At 38.4% G+C, this 7,079-nt stretch overlaps 1 non-coding gene across 1 annotated transcript; it reads right to left on the reverse strand.

Annotated features, from left to right (window-relative positions):
- Positions 1–5,708: 5,708 nt before the first annotated feature.
- LOC140885891 (small nucleolar RNA R71) lies at positions 5,709–5,814 on the reverse strand. Its single transcript, XR_012151303.1, has one exon. It is a non-coding gene; the product is annotated as a small nucleolar RNA R71 (small nucleolar RNA).
- Between the last annotated feature and the right edge of the window lie 1,265 nt (positions 5,815–7,079).

A 7,079-nucleotide genomic window follows, 5' to 3' on the forward strand; every position in this document is an offset into this window, starting at 1 on the left:
TTTATTATTTGCACTCCACTTGTGAGTTCATTTGTAGTAGCCCGTAACCAAAATCAGTAATTAAGGAATTAATCATAATTACTTGAATAGAGTTCGGAAGCTCCGAAAGTAGGTTCGAAAGTTCCGAACAGGATCGGAAGCTCCGATCATATTACGCCAGGCATGACGATTGGCTAGATCGGAAGCTCCGATCAGGATCGAAAGCTCCGATCACCCCTATCCGAAGTCAACAAGTGATATTTTTACATGTGGCAAATTAGGATCTTCGGAAGCTCCGATGGCAGGATCGGACGTTCCGATCGAGGTTCGGACGTTCCGATCGAGGATCGAAAGTTCTGATCGTTGTCTATAAATAGAGGGCCGGGGCTTCATTTCCAATTGCCAATTCCGAGTATTTCCCTCTCCTTTCTAGTCTATTCGAGTTGTTCTAGCCTTCCTAGGCTTGACCCGGCGGTCGGCGAGGCATTCGAAAGTCGTAGCAGAGTTGTGCCCAAGTTCTGGAGGCATCGACATCAAAGGGCTAACGACGGACGAAGGTATAGCTTTTGCTTCCTATAAATATTTAGGAGTATGCAATAGCTTAGTTAAGGCTTTTAGATCACTTTAATGATAGTAGTATCATTTGTCAGTGTAGAGCAGACTATATGTAACACCCGGTATTTTTAAATACGTAAATCCGCATGCATAATTAGGATATTTAATTATTTAAATTTTAGATTTATGGGTTAAATAATTATGTGAATTATTTGTGCATGATTTAATTTATTTTTAAGCATTTAACCCATAATTAGTGATTTTATGATTTTTAGTATTTTAATTATTTTATCGCGTAGACGGGACCGTGGACGGACGAGATGACAACTTTCTAGCCAATTAATTTCATGAGCCTTTTTAGAGCCCTAAAATATTATTTTGAGTTTTATTATCTCAAAATTTTTAGTTTTTAATTTTATATAATTTTAGGAGTCCATTTTTTATTCAAAATAAGCCAAAATATTGACTTTTTAGTATTTTTAAAATTCCCTAAATTTATAATTTCGGGATTTTCATATGTTTAACTTAAATTATCAGATTTTAACTTTTATTTAGAGTTTTAAAATTTTATGTTTGTTTTATTTAAAACTTTTATTATCCTAAAACCTATTTTAATTAAAATAAAAACCTCAAAACCTAATCTACCCAAACCCATCCCTCACCCTACCGAACACACACACCCAGCCACCACCCCTACTGCTCATCATCCCCTCCAACGTTCCAGCAGCCTCCATCTACACCATAGTCACGTTTTTGAGGGTCCAAGGCTTGTCGTCATCGCCCGTCGTCCCGGAAACGTCCTACGTCCGTTAATCTATCGATTTTTTCGGTGAAAGACATGTATTCTTCTGATTTTTTTGTACCTACCAGCTATTATTGTATGTGTATAATGTATGCATCGAAGCCTTTACAGTTTTTCAGAAAGATATGTCGGCTTCCATATAATTCGAGAATTTGTCATGTGGTTTGAGGGAATCATGTCACGTTTTTCACCGTGGGTTGCAGCTAGCTGCTGGCCGAGGGTCCCGAGGGGTTTATGGCATGGCCTGGACTCGAATGGCTTGAGTGGTTCGAGTCAGACGAGCCCAGGAAAAGTCAGGAGGTTCGATCGGCCCGGTAGAGAACAGTTTAGGGTTTGCGGAAGGGGCTCGGGTTGGCTAGAGACTGGGCTGCATGGCTCGGGTTCAGTGCATAGGTTAGGACCGGCAGGACCCTGGGAAGGTCCTACCGGCGGCGGTCCGGCCAGGCGTGGCCGGGTTGGAGCGGCAGCAGCCCTGCGCGCCGTAGGGTACAGCCGAGAGAGGGGGGCTTCGGGTACGGTTCTAGGCTGGATTCCGGGTCGGGCTGAGGGCCTGGGTCGGGTTGGGAAGTCATGGGTCAAGTTAGTTGGGTCCGGGTCCGGGTTAAGTTAGTTGGGCTCGGGTATTTTTTTTTTATTTTTTTTAAGTTTTAAGTTTAATTAAGTGTTTAATGGGCCTAATTAAATCTCAAAATTTAATTGGCTCCATTTAATTAATTTTGGGCTAAGTTTAATTTATTGGGGCTTAAATAATTTAATTAAGTGAGTCCAATAATTTTTATGGGCTTTAGGGCCCGTGAAAGTTATTGGACCAGTCTAAGTGGTTTTTGGGCCTAGAATGTTTTAATGGGCTTTAATTATTTTAATTTGGCTTAGAACAATTTTATTGGGCTTAAGTATGTTATTGGGCCAGATTTAAGTAATTAGGCTTGAGTGTTAGGGCCAGCAGTCCAGTACAATCCATGAGAAATTTGCATGTGTCCTGACTATATATTTAATTATTTTTATGCATTGAAGTTATTTTAATATTTATATGTTAGTAAGAAATTAAATTAAATATATATGAAGGACATACATTTTATTTAAGTACATGCATTCATGAAATAATTTTATGCATAATTAAATGTTTAAGGTTGAGCAACAATAAAATATTTTATGTTGGAAGTTGAAGTAGTGTGACAATTTGAGGGGGATTCGTCCCCATATGTGAACTATTGAAGGGCAGTTTACTGCCAATTTAAGAGGTGATTCGTCACCGCCACGTACGTTGGTTTCCATGCTGATCAGTATTTAATGTATGATTTAAGGTTACACTACGGATACAACCATGCGATGTTAGAAAATTACCTTGCTCAACAATGTTATGTATTACGTATGTCTATGTTATTTAAGTTAATTTAAGTTATGTTTATGCCATGATATTTTTAAGCATGCTCATTCATGTATATGTTATGTATTAATATTTAATTGTTTTAAATTATTTTAAACCCTTGTTATGTTAGCATGTTGGGCCTCTAGGCTCACTACACTGGTATGGTGCAGGTGAGTTCGTAGAGGAGGATGTAGCTCCTACCGGCGGCGAGGACCTATGAGCGGACATGCAGTGACCCCGTGACCGTGATAGATGTCTGAGTCACATTGCATGTTTTAGTTATGTCAGCATGTTACACTTTTTAATTATTTTTCAGTGGTTGTGGTTTTGAATATTTTCAGTGCATGCAAATTTTACATTATTTTTCTTAGGCAGTATTTTTAATTAAATGTTTGACTCAGATATTTATTTTATTTAAAGAATGCAATTTTATTTAAGTTATTTATTTATTTATTTATTTTAAATCTTTTTATTTTGTGCATGTATGTATGGGCATATATGTGCATATTTTATTTAGTAAGTATATAAAAAAAAAAAAAAAATTCCGCATATTTATTTATTTAATAATTATAGAGTTAGGGTCGTTTCACTATAGGCGTGGACCTAGAGTTGGTAGAGCTTGCACTGTTTTGAGGTACGGAAGTACTGTTCGAGATATCCTGACTGAGTATGCATGTATTATGTGACTGCATGGTTTATATGTCATTGATTTATGCTGCATTCATTTGCATACTGAGCTATCTCCTTCGAGATGTCTGTTAGTAGGGTTTTTCCCTATCCTGTTAGTGGTTGGACTTCCATCGATTTGGGTCCGCAATATCCACTTGTATTATGGTATGGGAGCCACCTCCTGAAGCGACGATACAGCGTGCTACATACCAGGGCCCGGTCTGTCTCTGTTATCTGATCCTTGACCTCGAGTTTATAGGGAGTTCACTTTGCATGCATGATAAGTGCATTTTGTGCACTTAATTTGTATATGGTTTTACTTGACTTTTGGAATTTATTGGTAGATATTGCATGAAATTGTTGTTGTTTTTGTGTTTGTAGGAAGTTATGGACTTTGATGTGTTCAAGTGGAAATAAGCTTACAAGATGGAAGTCTACAAGGAAATTCAAGAGTTGGAAAAGTGAAGAAAAAAGGCTGAGTTCGAGCAAGAGGCACGCCCGCCCTATCCTTAGGCGCGCCCGCGCTGCTAATGAAGAATTCAAGATGAAGAGTCGAGCTGGGAGCGCGCCCGCGCTGACACTAGGCGCGCCCGCGCCGTTGAGGAATTTTTAAAAGCATGTTTTGCGAGTTGACAGGGCGCCCGCCCTGTTTTTGGCGCGCCCGCGCCGTCGTCTGTTTGTAATTTTAGAGTCCGATTTTTTATGGAAACTTGGGGGATATCTTTGGTATTTTTTTGGACGATTGTTAGGTCATATTTAAGGGATTTTTCGGAGTCATAGGAGGAATCGATCAGCCACCAATACACACAATATTCGAGAGAGCACTTCTGTGAGTTTTTTGGAGTTGAAGAACTGAAGATTGCTTGGAACGAAGACGAAGACTTTTCGACCGGACACGGAAGAAAGACTACGGCTTTGTTTCTTCTTTTTAATTTCTTTTGATTGTTGAATTATGTTTGAGATATTAAACATGATTTGGTTTTTATTGAATTCGAGCATGAACTAAACTTTTTTAGTCTAGAGGTTGACGTAGCTTGGTTGAGACATATTCATGAATCTTTGATTTTAATGAATTGAATTTCTATAGATTAATTGTGTTTCTAGAATTGAATGTCTTCTTAATTTATTGGCCATAAATTGAGTTGTTATATTTACTTAGAATCATTGCTCGGGAGAGGGGATTTTGAGTAGAATCAATAGGAACTACACTGTTAATTGTTTATATAGCTCGGGAGAGTATATAGCTTTAATAGAACCTTTAAGGAACATCATTTTACACATATCACTACATCTAAATTTTTAATAGGGATATTGAAATCGAATTGTAAGTTGATACACTCTATTTATTGCTCGGGAGAGGGGAATAGAATACTCTAAGTGTTTTTGGTTATTAATCGAAGGAAATTCATAAAATAGATTAATTAGGATTGAATATTGTCGAGACCAAGTGAAATCAAAACCTCTGGACTATTTTTCTCTGATTGATAATTCCTCAAAATTTGTGTGTGTGTGAGCTGAATAATTTCTATTTATTTATTTTAGTTATTCTGCAAAACTCTTGAAGTTTGATTTTCTAGATAAAATTAAGACTATTTTAATTACAAATATTGAATCTTTTCATTTTACTCCTTGTGGGATCGACACTCTTTCTTTCACTATACTAAAACTTGACACTCGTACGCTTGCGAGGAAAATTCACAACAAGTTTTTGGCGCCATTGCCGGGGAGTAATTTTGATTATTTTTAATCTTGTTACCAATTAGTCGAAGTTTTAATTTAGAGTTTTTTTTATTTTAATTTAAGTACTAATAAATTGCTATTGTTCGTAATTGCAGTTTATGCGAAGATCTCAAAGTGCGAATTATTTGCTCTTTGATCCAGAGATTGAACGAACTGCAAGAGCTTTGAGAAAAGCTAGGAGAGAAGAACAATTAAACATGGCTGAAGAAGATGTCAATGAATTGCCTTTGGTGCCAATTAGAGATCATTTCAGGCCAACGATCCAGGATCACTATTCTGGAATCGCTAGAGGGACAATAAATGCCAACAACTTCGAGTTGAAGCCGGCCTTAATCAACATGGTTCAGCAGAACCAATTCAATGGAACTGCCACAGCTGATCCTCATTTACACTTGCGCACTTTTCTAGAGATTACTGATACTGTTAAAATAAATGGTGTTTCTGAGGATACAATACGCTTACGTTTGTTTCCTTTTTCTCTTAGGGACAAAGCACGGAGTTGGCTGCAGGCATTGCCACTAGGACGCATAACAACTTGGGAGGGCATGGCTGTGAAATTCTTAGAGAAATTCTTTCCACCATCCAAGGCAACCCAGCTAAAGATTGAGATCAGTACCTTCCAACAGCATGATTCTGAACAGCTATATGAGGCATGGGAAAGGTACAAAGATTTGTTAAGGCGTTGTCCTAATCATAATATTGCAGATTGGGAAGAAATAGAGTTTTTCTACAATGGATTAAATACGCATACAAGAATGTCGGTGGACTCTGCTGCTGGAGGTACTATATTTGCCAAGGACCCCGTTCAAGCTTATGATATGCTGGAACAGATGACTATCAATAGTTATCAATGGCCATCTGAACGTACGGGAGTCAAGAGAGGAGTGTACAGTGTGGATCCTCTTACATCCATTACTGCACAGTTATCTGCGTTGAGTACACAAGTGGCTTCTCTGAACAAGGTAAATATCGCAGAACCTGCAGGTGTGTCGGTTGCCATAGATGAATCTCATCCACCTGAGGAAGCTCAATATATCAATCCCAGAGGCTATGGAAACTATCGAGGTAACCCTCCTCCTAATACTTATCATCCTGGTTTACGTAACCATGAAAACTTTTCTTATGCCAACAACAAGAATGTGTTGAAACCCCCTCCGGGATTCAATACAAATCAAGGGGAAGGTAAAGCATCGTTGGAGGATGTGGTGTCTACATTTGTTACTGAATCTAACAAGCGGATGTCAAGAACTGAAACTCGAATGGATAGCATGGAGACACACATGTGTAGTTTGGGAGCTATGATGAAATCCATGGAGACACAGATTGGACAGCTTGCAAATGCTTTGAAGGATCAAAACAGAGGACAGTTTCCCAGCAATACTGAAGTAAATCCAAAAGAGCAGTGCAAAGCAGTTGAGTTGAGAAGTGGGAAGAAGTTAGAAGAGAAAGAGCAGAGCAAAGCCAAAGAAAGTGAAGAACCAGTGACTAAAGAAATTGTGGTTGAAGAGCCCAAGAAGGAAGCTGAATCTAAACCGATGTACAAGCCACAACTTCCTTATCCACAGCGGTTTAAGAAGAAGGCACTTGATGAGCAATTTTCCAAGTTTCTAGATATCTTCAAGAAGATACACATCAATATTCCATTTGCAGATGCCTTGGAACAAATGCCTAATTATGCAAAATTCATCAAAGATGTAATGTCTAAGAAGAGGAGATTGTAGGACAACGAAGTGGTGAATTTGACAGAAGAATGTAGCGCAATCCTGCAGAAAAAATTGCCACAAAAGTTGAAGGATCCAGGGAGTTTTACTATCCCTTGTTTTATTGGTGGTTCTAAGGTAAATAGAGCTTTATGTGATTTAGGAGCCAGTATAAATTTAATGCCTTTTTTGTTTACAGGACTTTGGAGCTTGGAGAAGTCAGGGCGACCACCATCACATTACAGCTGGCGGATCGGAGTATCAC

Source organism: Henckelia pumila, chromosome 2 (genome assembly GCF_033568475.1).
Source record: "Henckelia pumila isolate YLH828 chromosome 2, ASM3356847v2, whole genome shotgun sequence".
Classification (NCBI taxonomy): Eukaryota; Viridiplantae; Streptophyta; class Magnoliopsida; order Lamiales; family Gesneriaceae; genus Henckelia; species Henckelia pumila.